This window comes from Heptranchias perlo, chromosome 2 (assembly GCF_035084215.1).
Source record: "Heptranchias perlo isolate sHepPer1 chromosome 2, sHepPer1.hap1, whole genome shotgun sequence".
Lineage (NCBI taxonomy): Eukaryota > Metazoa > Chordata > Chondrichthyes > Hexanchiformes > Hexanchidae > Heptranchias > Heptranchias perlo.
The window spans coordinates 152,440,243-152,454,221 of record NC_090326.1 but is presented as its reverse complement, the minus strand read 5'-3'; positions in this window follow the sequence as shown (position 1 = coordinate 152,454,221).

The window sequence follows — 13,979 nt, the reverse complement described above, 5'->3', positions numbered from 1 at the left end:
CTTCTACACTTTTTTTTAAAAGAAAGAAGTAACATAAGAATGAGGAAAGAAACAGTCCACTTTTCTCTATGTATCTCTTTGTCTGTCTTCTCTCTTTTTGTGATTTACAGGTGAGATAATTAGTTGGCTACAAAGTTCAACATATTTAAAAAATCGATCTACTATCCCACTTTCTCTCTGACCCCAGTCTTTCTCTTGCTCTCCCACTTTTTTCAAGTTTAAGCAGAAGCTGCAAAAGGTGTGCAATTAGAACACAATTTTTTTTTCTGTCACACAAACAGACACACTCAGAGAGATGTGGGTGTGTATACACACACTCTTAATTTTGAATGAAAAATTATTTGAATAAAGAATTGAGAAGGAATTGTTGGAGCTGAAGAAGACTATTTTTCGGTATAGCTGACTGAATTGCGCTGATACATTCTGGGAAATAAAATTGGACATGCTCAGACTGCACAATACAAATTCCAGCTCACACCTTTACATTTCTGGGCAAAAATATCAGCTCCAGGTCCAGGCTTTTGAGAGAGGGTGAGGCATTATAAGACTCAGAAGGCAATTCAACAGATAAATTGAATCACGTTACTGTGAAATACGTATTTTTTTTGAATTTTGTTTGAACCCTCATTTTGGAAATTTTAGTTACGGAGGAAAATTTTTTTTCAGAAAGTATTTTGATAGAATTGCGGGAACCTGGTGGCCAGATTGTACAATCATAGTGATGAATTTACATGGGCAAAACCCATAATAAATGCAGACATTCGAACTTATAATAGGAAAACAACTGACATGAAAAATGTGACACAAATGTGACAACAGGATGTGCAGAGAGACAATGCACACAGACTTAAGATTTTTAAAAATATATTATATCTATAGATACATATATAAAATAGAACCTTTCCATTTCCACCTACTGGCAATTAATGGGACAGCATGCATCTCTTCTGAAAATCTCATGTAATGGGAAACACAACCCACCTGAGATGATTGCATGTGGTGGACATTCACTGGCACAAAAGACCTGCTATAAATAATTTGTAATTAACTGATGAACGGCCATATCTGAAATGACAATGATCCTGAATTCCCTCAGAATTTCTGCCGCTGCGCCGCTGTAACATTTATGTGTGGTTTCCACCGCACTTCTGATGAATTTAAGATGACAGAGGCAGAAACGTCGTGGAAATTCAGCACCAGTATATCTTTCTCTCTCAAGGTGTTGATTGACCTGTTGTGTCACCCATGGCTCAGTGGTAACACTCTCAGCTTTGATGTTAGATGGATGTGGTTTCAAGTCCCACTCCATTGACTTGAGCACAAAATCCAGGCTGACACCCCAACGCAGTACTGAGGGAGTGCTGCACTGTCGGAGGTGCTGTCTTTTGGATGAGACATTAAACCAAGGCTACTTCTGCCCTTTCAGGTGGTCATAAATGATCCCATGGCACTATTTTGAAGAAGAGCAGGGGAGTTCTCCCCTGGTGTCCTGGCCAATATTTATCTCTCAACCAGTGCCACAAAAAAAGATTATCTGGTCATTGTCACATTGTTGTTTGTGGGAGCTTGATGTGCACAAATTGGCTGCCGCGTTTCCTACATTACAACAGCGACTGTACTTCAAAAAGTACTTAATTGGCTGCAAAATGCTTTGGGACATCCTAGGGTTGTGAAAGGTGCTATATAAATGCAATTTCTTTGATGCATTACCAGTATTTATTTCAGATTTTTAACATTCACGATTTTCCTGTTCATCATATAATGTAATTAACAGCACCTTGAGAGTTATGAATCTTTGTGAAAAATCTAACGCATAAGCAGAGTTGGGTGCTTTCTCTGGCCTTAGTTACCATTTGTTGAGAAACAATTTAAACTGCAGTTCTCATCAGTTTTACGCTGGACAATAGGTTTAACATTAAGTATCAAAATGATATACTGTAACAAGGCAGAAATTAGATAATTCACAAAGTAATATTGTACATAAATTATGTTCCGACTAAGTATATAGATAATTGCTGATCTTTGTGACCTCCCTGTTAATTAACTTGTTGGGACAGCTGAAGTGCTATTAATTTATGGTCAGGACTAAAAGTCTGAAAGGGACAGTAATTAGTATTGATTTAGATATGTACTGTTAAGGAGAGTACATGTTGTGGTGAATCTTGTTGCAAAAACATTACTGTACATAAAAGAAAACATATTACATTCATTTTAAGTGATGTCTTGTCATGGATTTTGTGGAACTTTTTATGTAGCAAAATACGTCCTTTTTTTAGCATCAAGTGCTTCAGCTGCATTGATGTACACATTATCAAGAACCAATCAAAGAACTTTAAATGTACTGCAATACACTTTAAAGGTATTTCAAGTTTTACATCTCAAAGTTATTCCATCAACATAATATATGCAAGTTATATTTCTTTGTACCTTTCCCAACAAATCCTGTTATCACTGAGATAAAAACAGAAATAACACAGCAAGTCTGTTACTTTCCAACAAAACATTAATCTGTCTCTTCTCTATTTAGATGCTGACCAACCTGCTGTATATTTCCATCATTTTAAGAACATAACAACGTAAGAAATAGGAGCAGGAGTAGGCCATACCACCCCTCGAGCCTGTTCCGCCATTCAATAAGATAATGGCTGATCTTTGACCTGAACTCCACTTTCTCGCCTGATCCCCATATCCCTTGATTCCCCTAGAGTCCAAAAATCTATTCTATCCCAGCCTTGAATATACTCAACGACTGAGCATCCACAGCCCTTTGGGGTAGAGAATTCCAAAGATTCACAAACCTCTGCGTGAAGAAATTCCTCCTCATCTCAGTCTTAAATGGCCGACCCCTTATCCTGAGACTATGCCCCCTAGTTCTAGACTCACCAGCCAGGGGAAACAACCTTTCAGCATCTACCCTATCAAGTCCCCCTCAGAATCTTATATGTTTCAATGAGATCACTTCTCATTCTTCTGAACTCCAGAGAGTATAGGCCCATTCTACTTAATCTCTCCTCATAGGACAACCCTCTCATCCCAGGAATTAATCTAATGAACCTTCGTTGCACCGTCTCCAAGGCAAGTATATCCTTCCTTAGATAAGGAGACCAAAACTGTACACAGTACTCCAAGTGAGGTCTCACCAAAGCCCTGTACAATTGTAGCAAGAACTTCCTTACTCTTGTACTTCAACTCCCTTGCAATAAAGGCCAACATGCCATTTGCCTTCCTAATTACTTGCTGTTCCTGCATGCTAACTTTCTGTGTTTCTTGTATGAGGAGACCCAAATCTCACTGAAAGCCAACATTTAATAGTTTCTCACCATTTAAAAAATATTCTGTTTTTCTATTCTTCCCACTAAAGTGAATAACCTCACATTTCCCCACATTATACTCCGCCTGCCACCTTCCTGCCCACTCACTTAACCTGTCTATATCCCTTTGCAGAGTCCTTATGTCCATCCTCACAGCTTACTTTCCCACCTAGCTTTGTATCGTCAGCAAACTTGGATACATTACAGTCGGTCCCTTCATCTAAGTCATTAATATAGATTGTAAATAGCTGAGGCCCAAGCACTGATCCTTGCGGCACCCCACTAGTTACAGCCTGCCAACCTGAGAATGACACGTTTATCCCTACTCTCTGTTTTCTATCCATTAACCAATCCTCTATCCATGCTAATTTATTGCCTTTATCTTGCGTAACACCCTTTTATGTGGCACCATATCGAATGCCTTTTTAAAATCCAAATATACTACATCCACTGGTTCCCCTTTTATCTACCCTGCTAGTTACATCCTCAAAAAACTCTAATAAATTTGTCAAACACGATTTCCCTTTCATAAAACCATGTTGTCTCTGCCTAATCATAATTCTAAGTGCCCGGTTACCACTTCCTTAATAATGGACTCCAGCATTTTCCCGACGACTGATGTCAGGCTGACTGGCCTGTAGTTCCCTGTTTTCTCTCTCCCTCCTTTCTTGAAAAGCGGTGTTACGTTTGCTACCTTCCAATCCGCTGGGACCGTTCCAGAATCTAGAGAATTTTGGAAGATCATAACCAATGCATCCACTATCTCTGCAGCCACCGCTTTTAATACCCTAAGATGTCGGCCATCAGGTCCAGGGGATTTGTCAGCTTTTAGTCCCATTAATTTCTCTCGTATTTTTTCTTTACTGATATTAATTACTTTAAGTTCCTCACTCTCAATAGCCCCTTGGTTCCCCATTATTTCTGGAATGCTTTATGTCTTCCACCGTGAAGACAAATACAAAACATTTATTTAATGACTCTGCTATTTCTTTATTCCCCATTATAATTTCTCCTGTCTCAGCCTCTAAGAGACCCACGCTTACTTTTGCTACTCTCTTCCTTTTTACATACTTGTAGAAGCTCTTACAATCTGTTTTTATATTTCTTGCTAGTTTACTCTTAGATTCTATTTTCTCCCTTTTTATCAATTTTTTGGTCATCCTTTACTGGTTTCTAAAACTGTCTGAATCATCAGGCTTACTGCTCTTCTTCGCAACATTACAAGCCTCTTCTTTTAATCTAATAATATCCTTAACTTCTTTAGTTAGCCACGGATGGATCACTTTTCCTGTGGAGTTTTTATTTCTCAATGGAATGTATATTTATTGAGAATTTTGAAATATTTCTTTAAATGTTTGCCATTTTTTATCTACCGTCATACCTTTTAATCTAATTTCCCAATCTACCTTAGTCCCTCATACCTATGTAATTGGCTTTATTTAAATGTAAGATTCTAGTTTCGGACTTAAGTATGTCATTCCCAAACTCAATGTGAAATTCTAGCATATTATGATCACTCTTCCCCAGAGGATCCTTTACTATGAGATTACGAATTAACCCTGTCTTATTTCCCTGCTTTTATTTCAGATTTCCTGCATTGGCAGGGTTTTTTGATTCCAGCATCACTACCTGCTAAGTTGCTTGATACAGCATCACAACTACAAAATAAAATTGCATGAGAGCTTGCTGCCTCCCATGACACTCATACTAGCACCAAACAGCAAAGCTTCAAGAAATTTTGTATGTTTTTGTGTTATAAAGGGTACCCCTGGAGTGTGGTCCAAAGCAGCAAAAAATCTCACAGCTAAGAAGATATTAGTTGACTGCTGGAGTTTTGCCTTTTTGGTTTCTGATGTTGTCCCAGCCTGTCAGTACATTGATACTCCGTGACGCACTGCAGACTGTGTACTGTCCAATGTGTAATGGGGCTGGCCTGATTAAAGATAGTCCAGCTGTTAGCTTTTGAGATTTGCCTTTTGCTTAAAAGTCACAATGTCATTGCTGTTTGGAACTAAAGATTTGTTTTGTAGTGTGAGATTCAGCTCTTTGGTCAAAGTCACCTGAACACCTTGATTTCCTGTAGGATATTCACCAACAGGGACATCAAAGCTACGCCTGATACTGCTCTCATCCAATATGTGCACATTCACATGGTTTCTCCCCCTGCCTATTCCAGGGGCACTCAGTAAGTTGTAGTGTCCTTACTACTGCCCTGGAAGAAACCAGCTAACTCAGCACAGACTGGGGATTGAAGCTGGGATTCTCTTGGTGTGTATGACTCAGGTATTGAAGCTGGGTTATTCCTGGTGAAGCCAATATCTTCGTCTCTGCCACAAACTCCTTCCCCTTGCCACCGACTCCGTCCCTCTCCCTGGCCGCTGTCTGAAGCTGAACCAGACTGTTCGCAACCTCGGTGTCCTATTTGACTCCGAGATGAGCTTCCGACCACATATCCTCTCCATCACCAAGACCGCCTTCTTCCACCTCCATAACATCACCTGTCTCCATTCCTGCCTTAGCTCATCTTCTGCAAGAAACCCTAATCCATGCCTTTGTTACCACTAGACTCACCTATTTCAATGCTCTCCTGGCCGACCTCCCAGAGGTCGATCATCCAGTTCATCTCAGCTCACCCATAGAATCAGAGAATTTGGCCCATCATGTCTGTGCTGGTTTTTTGAAAGAATTATCCAATTAGTACCACTCCCCAGCTCTTTCCCCATAACCCTGCAAAATTTTCCTTTTTAAGTAGAGATCCAATTCCCTTTTGAAAGTTAGTATTGAATCTGTTTCGACCACCCTTTCAGGCAGCACATTCCAGATCGTAACAACTTGCTGAGTAAAACAATTTCTCCTCATCTCCCCCTTGGCTTTTTCTGCCAATTATTTTAATTCTGTGCCTTTGGTTGCAGACCCTCCTGCCAGTGGAAACAGTTTCTCCCTATCTACTCTATCAAAGCCTCTCCTAATTTTGAACACCTCTACTAAATCTCTGCTCAAAGGAGAACAATCCCAGCTTCTCTAGTCTCTCCAGATAACTGAAACACCTCACCCCTGGTACCATTCGAATAAATCTCCTCAGCACCTCCTCCAAGACCTTAAAAAAAAGACTACACTCCTCCATCACAGCATCTAACTGTTTCCGAAATTATCTCCAGTTTTTACGTACAATACCCCAGCAGAAAGTTAATTCCCAGTGTTAATCTCACTTGAAGATGAATTTCCCAACATTGATCCTAAATATGGCTGTGTGAATAAAAAAAAATCTGTAATACATTACTAATAGTGCAATCTTCAATTTATTATTTAGATGTTTTTGATCACTTTCTCGAATGAATCATAATGCAGATCAAGAAGTAGTGATTAATTGAAGCTAGCTATTGATTTTTATTTTTGCTGCAGTGAATAATTACAACTTTGCCAGTACAAGTAGCATCAACATGCCAATAAATTTATAAGGCGCTGTTCTACGTTGCGAAGTCTGTGTTCCTTTCAGAATTTCAATAAAAATTACAATGCGCTCAATTTATTTTCTCCTGCAAAGAGTCTGATCTGTGGTACAGAATGAAGGAACGGGAACAACAAATCAAACACTGCAACAAAGATATACACGGCATAAAAACAATTAGAACAACTGGTGGCAATGGGGTATCCAAGTTGGCAATTGTAAGGCTTCTGTGTAGACTCAGTCATATCATTTGATGAATAGATCAGCATCTTTTGGACGATGGTGGAAAACAGTGTCAGGTTATCTGAGATTAATGGATAAAAAGTGCTGATGATGAAGAATGCAGTTCACATTCAGGTTTTTGTAGCTGTGTTGATCTTCGCAATAACTGTGAACAGTGACAGAACTTTTTTTTACTCGATCACGTGATGTGGGCGTCACTGGCAAGGCCAGTATTTATTGCCCATCCCTAATTGCCCTTGAGATGGTGGTTGTGAGCCGCCTTCTTGAACCGCTGCAGTCCGTGTGGTGAAGGTATTCCCACTGTGCTGTTAAGTAGGGAGTTCCAGGATTTGACCCAGCGACGATGAAGGAACGACGATATATTTCCAAGTCGGGATGGTGAGTGACTTGGAGGGGAATGTGCAGGTGGTGGTGTTCCCTTGTACCTGCTGCCCTTGTCCTTCTAGGTTGTAGAGGTCGCGGGTTTGGGAGGTGCTGTCGAAGAAGCCTTGGTGAGTTGCTGCAGTGCATCTTGTAAATGGTACACACTGCAGCCACAGTGCACCGGTGGTGGAGGGAGTTAATGTTTAGGTGGTGGATGGGGTGCCAATCAAGTGGGCTGCTTTGTCCTGGATGGTGTCGAGCTTCTTGAATGTTGTTGGAGCTGCACTCATCCAGGCAAGTGGAGAGTATTCCATCACACTCCTGACTTGTGCCTTGTAGATGGTGGAAAGGCTTTGGGGAGTCAGGAGGTGAGTCACTCGCCGCAGAATACCCAGCCTCTGACCTGCTGTTGTAGCCACAATATTTATGTGGCTGGTCCAATTAAGTTTCTGGTCAATGGTGACCCCCAGGATGTTGATGGTGGGGGATTCGATGATGGTAATGCCGTTGAATGTCAAGGGGAGGTGATTAGACCCTTGTCGGAGATGGTCATTGCCTGGCACTTGTCTGGTGCGAACGTTACTTGCCACTTATCAGCCCGAACCTGGATGTTGTCCAGGTCTTGCTGCATGCGGGCTCGGACTGTTTCATTATCTGGGGGTTTTGGAATGGAACTGAACACTATGCAATCATTAGAGAATACCCGTACTTCTGACCTTATGATGGAGGGAAGATCATTGATGAAGCAGCTGAAGATGGTTGGGCCTAGGACACTGCCCTGAGGAACTTCTGCAGCGATGTCCTGGGGCTGAGATGAATGGCCTCCAACAACCACTACCATCTTCCTTTGTGCTAGGTATGACTCCAGCCACTGGAGAGTTTTCCCCCTGATTCCCATTGACTTCTATTTAACTAGGGCTCCTTGATGTCACACTCGGTCAAATGCTGCCTTGATGTCAAAGGCAATCACTCTCATCTCACCTCTGGAATTCAGCTCTTTTGTCGATGTTTGGACCAAGGCTGTAATGAGGTCTGGAGCTGAGTGGACCTGGAGGAACCCAATCTGAGCATCGGTGAGCAGGTTATTGATGAGTAAGTGCCGCTTGATAGCACTGTCAATGACACCTTCCATCACTTTGAGCGTAGACTGATGGGGCGGCAATGGGCCGGATTGGATTTGTCCTGCTTTTTGTGGAGAGGACAATTTCCCACTTTGTTGGATAGTTGCCAGTGTTGCAGCTCTACTGGAACAGCTTGGCTAGAGGCGCAACTAGTTCTGGATCACCGGTCTTCAGCACTACAGCCGGGATGTTATCGGGGCCCATAGCCTTTGCTGTATCCAGTGCAGTCAGCTGTTTCTTGATATCACATGATATCAGCTAAACTGTCAGCCTAGTTTTTCCATCCCATTGCACTTGGAATTGAAAATTTGTTGCATCTTTCCACTCAACCATCATGATTTAAAATGTATTTTTATTAATTGAACAAAATGCTCACATTTGTTCATATTAAAAACTCCATTCCAACTGTCTGTGTCAAGGTTTAGGTGTGTGACACTGCATTCTGGTCCACTTTCATGTTTGCTAAAGAATGGTTTTGTTTAATTTTTGTATTCATTGTGACATTTGAGTTAAATAAGCAATTGTAGAGGAGGCTAACTGAGGGTTAACAGGGTTCTCACAATTTGTTGTTGGACATTACCAAGAATAATAAGATTATTACCTTTTCTGTGGCTTTGTAGCTGATAAAAGCATTATCATCTTCAGGAATAAAGTTCCCTTTTCCATACGCAGCAGTAATCCTTTTTGATAGTACCAACATCTTGAACTTGATTGCTGGATTTTCTTTTACTGATGATTACTTTTTACTTATTTGTGAGTCTACTTTACTGCTTGTAAAAATCAGCCACAGAATTGGTTAGTTTCTGGATTTCTGAAGCATTACTGTGTTTCTGAAACTCAAACTGAGTTAGTTGCTCTGTTTCACTTTTATTCTTTTTAATACAATATCAAAAATGAGGATCCCCATGTATTACATAATTTTTTTTGTTGGAGAGAGGGTGTTGGATTTACAAATCCAGCTGCTCCCAGCAAGCAGCAGTTTAAACATCTGATGGAACATAACACACAATTACAGGATAAACCTACAGTAAATCTAGTCCTTCTCTTCAGTTTCCCCTTTTTCTCCCCTTCCCCTTTCCTGAAGTCAGTGACTCAGACTGGATTTACTTCTAGAGATCCTGGCAACTCTCTAGTACCTTGTCCAAGTGGCCTTCATAAGTGTGCCTAGAATAACCTATTTGACCTTGGGCTCACAGCTGAGCCTATTTCTATTCTTAGCTTTGTCTGCACGTGCGTACTTGCTAATAGGAGTCTCTGGATAGCCATCAGGAGCAGGAACCCTGGCAGAAACATCTAACACCTGAAGCAACGATTGAAGAAAAGGGAACAGAAGAAAGAACTTGCACCGTATAATGTCCTCAGAATGTCCCAAAGTGCTTCATAACTAAGGAATTATTTAGACAAATCATTTGATAGTCAAAAATGGTTAAAAGTGACTACATGTAAAAACAAACTAAAAGTCCAGCATGAACCACTCCTTAGTGTCATAACACCTCAGTTCTGATTGCAACATCGGTAGTGGATCCTGAGTGAGGCCTGCCTCATTCAGTGTGAGGCAAATAAACCTATGTGTGCTTGTTCTCGGTATCTTGCTTCTCTCTTTCCCTACTCTCCAGGCTGATCCCGAGATAAAAGGAAACCTTTGTTCCAATTACACTAGTTCTACAAATGATGCTCACCTTGATGTGTCAGAGCTGAGTCAGAGATGGTACAAGAAGCCCACGATGGGGACATATGTCCTGAAGGATGGTGATGTTGATGACACAGTGAAAATTATGCCTTTAATAACTTCACAAGGCAGTAACATGTTGAGAACAAGCCTAGTGGCTGCTTGAAATGACAACAAAGTGGTGAGATCACCATGTTCAGTGGCTACATGCCTAATAATGTGTTGACACCATACTTAACAATAAGGATAATGCATTGATCTACAGACAGTGCTCCAACATAATTCTGCAACAAAAACATATCTGGGCCCATCCACACTACTCTCTATATTACTTGTAATTATGAAACTCTTACCCTGTCTGTTTCTGAAACTCTTTTCCTTTGCTTAAACTTGTAGATATCACAAAAGTCAATGGGTAGTTTCCTTTTATTTACAGCAGAGGATCCAGTAGGCATAATAGAAATTAGCAAAGCAGAATCGACTTTAAATGGTAAAATTTATGCAAATATATTTTGCAGTATTTCTGAATTAATTCCTGATATATGTTACTTTGGGTTTTAGATTCAGTTTAGGTCATGTCACTACATGTATTGGACTTCTACCAAGGAAGGCAATGGTTAAGATAACTAATTTGAAATTACACAACTTCGAATAAACTTTTATAGATCTCTTGGATAGATTTTTGGACTTTAGGGGAATCAAGAGGTATGGGGATCGGGCAGGAAAGTGGAGTTGAGGCCAAAGATCAGCCACGATCTTATTGAATGGCGGAGCAGGCTCGAGGGGCTGTATGGCCTACTCTTGCTCTTATTTCTTATGTTCTTAGCTGCAAAGAGTTCATCCTGTTCCTAATCTAGCAACAATGATAGAGCATGATACAGCAAACAAGTGATGAAAACAGATTCTAATTGTCACAGCTCCTTGTATTATTGGTAAATGAAGGTCAAGCACAGTGGATTCTGAAAACTCAACCATATTTAGCAATGTTAGTATTTCTTTCAAATGGGGAAAAGAGGTTTAGGATTTTCAGATTGAGCGCTGACACATTTCTTTCTAAATGTTGTACGTCACAACAATAGGAAACTTCTCATCGTAACACACACATTATAAATCAGTAAGCATTAAAATAAACCTTCATTAACAACAATCTTTCATTCGCAGCGACAATGAAAAGTAATATTATGACAGGATTAACAGTATGGGTTTTAGCAGCACTGTCGTTGTATGTCAATAGCACACCCAAGTGGTTAATGAAATTCTGCAATATCACAAGTGGACTATACAGTGCATATACATCACTGGCATGTCAAAATAATAACATCCCTAGTTTAATTAAAAAAAGATGTGACAAATTTAATTCTGAACTTGTATTTCCATTTGATATTATGTTCACTTAAATAGAGTGTTAAGTTGTTCAATTGGTTGAGCATCAGATACAAGACCAGAAGTTTCTGGGTTTGAATCCTGGCAGAATTCACTCTGCCTTTCTTCGGGCATGGTAGGAGAGCAGGAGCTGTGCACAGTGCTTGCCATGATGCCACACTGTCGCAGTGCCACAATGTCTGTTCATGCCTGGTCGTTTGGCAGTGTAAATGGGGATCAGTGCCATAGCCAATAGACACTCGTGTCTAACGGAGACTGACTTCCATGGGTATTCTCTCCCTGTCCCTTTTTAAATAGACAAAATCAGGTCCCTGGGACTTCTTGTCACCAGTAGTCTCCTGCAGAGGCCCAGACATTTTAGTCCATGAGAACTCAGTAAGTTTGAAGTACCCAAAGTAAAATAACTTCCTGCAAATCAGTTCCTTTCAGATAAGGACAATGGCTCTACATGGCCTCTGATAGAGCTGGCAAGTATATGTGATTCTCAAGCTGGCTGTTATACTCAAGTGAGAGTAATTTCTCTTTTTACTACCTAGCACATGACTAATATCCCTGATCAGATTTGTTACTGGGCTCTGACCATAAGGCCGTAAGAGATAGGAGCAGGAATAGGCCATTCGGCCCCTCGAGCCTGCTCCGCCATTTCATGAGATCATGGCTGATCTGATTTTTACCTCAACTCCACTTTCCCGCCCTTTCCCTATATCCTTTGACTCCCTTGCTGATCAATAACTCCGCCTTGAATATATTCAGTGACTCAGCCTCCACAGCTTTTTGGGGTAAAGAATTCCAAAGATTCACCACCCTCTGGGAAAAGAAATTCCGCCTCATTTCCATCTTAAACGGGCGACCCCTTATTCTGAGACTATGCCCCCTAGTTTTAGATTCCCCCATGAGGGGTAACATCCTCTCAGCATCTACCCTATCGAGTCCCCTCAGAATCTTGTATGTTTCAATAAGATCTCCTCTCATTCTTCTAAACTCCAATGAGCATTGACCCAACCTGTTCAATCTTTCCTCATAAGACAACCCTTCCATACCCGGAGTGGACTTAGTGACCCTTCTCTAACTGCCTCCAATGCAAGTATGTCCTTCCTTAAATAAGTGCACCAGAACTGTACGCAGTACTTTAAGTGTGGTCTCACTAGCACCTTATACAGTTGTAGCATGACTTCTCTGCTTTTATACTCCATTCCCCTAGAAATAAAGGCCAATATTCCGTTTGCCTTCCGGATTACCTGCTGCACTGTATGTTGACTTTTTGTGTTTCATCTACGAGGACACCCAGATCCCTCTGTACCGCAGCATTTTGTAGTATTTCTCCATTCAAATAATATTTTGCTTTTTTATTTTTCGTCCCAAAGTGGATGCTTACTTAACACTGCCTTTAACTGAAACCAAGATAGCTGTTATTAATCTTGTAAATCATTCTCTGGTCAGGGCAGTTTCAGCTTTTATGTTCACACCTGCTGAACAGTGCATGGGAACTCAATACAAATTTGTTTGTAGATAAATGGATTCGGAACATAGGAACATAGGAACAGGAGTAGGCCATTCAGCCCCTCGTGCCTGCTCCGCCATTTGATAAGATCATGTCTGATCTGTGATCTAACTCCATATACCTGCCTTTGGCCCATATCCCTTAAAATCTTTGATTGCCAAAAAGCTATCAAATTGGGAAGCAATATTTATTTTAGATTATTATTATAATGATGACACCCAAGATGTTACTGCAGGCATGCTCTGGAATGCTGAGAAAGTGATCTGCCATTGAATATTGATCTATTATGCCTCATTCAAAAACACACACTAGAATAAAATACAATGATGATATAGAATCTGAAATTCATTTAGAAATCACATAATGCTGTAAATCAGCCTTCACCTTAACTTAATGAAACTTAAACAAAAATAGTAACATTATAAGATGTTGATATCTGAAAAAGTACTAAACTTTAGGAAGAATGTCAAGGCCTTAGAGAGAGTGGAGAAGAGATTTACTGGAATGGTACCAGGGTTGAGGGATTTCAGTTATGTGGAGAGACTGGAGAAGCTGGGGTTGTTCTCCTCAGAACAGAGAAAGTTAAGGGGAGATTTGGTAGAGGTGTTCAAAATCATGAACGGTTTTGACAGAGTAAGTAAAGAGAAACTGTTTCCAATGGCAGAAGGGTCGGTAACCAGAGGACACAGATTTAAGGTGATTGGCAAAAGAGCCAGAGGTGACATGCGGAAAGGTTTTTTTATGCGAGTTGTAATGACCTGGAATGCACTGCCTGAAAGGGTGGTCGAAGCAGATTCAATGGTAACTTTCAAAAGGGAATTAGATAAATTCTTGAAGGGGAAATAATTTACAGGGCTATGGGGAAAGAGCAGGGGAGTGGGATTAATTGGATAGCTCTTTCAAAGAGCTGGCAAAGGCATGATGGGCCGAATGGCCGACA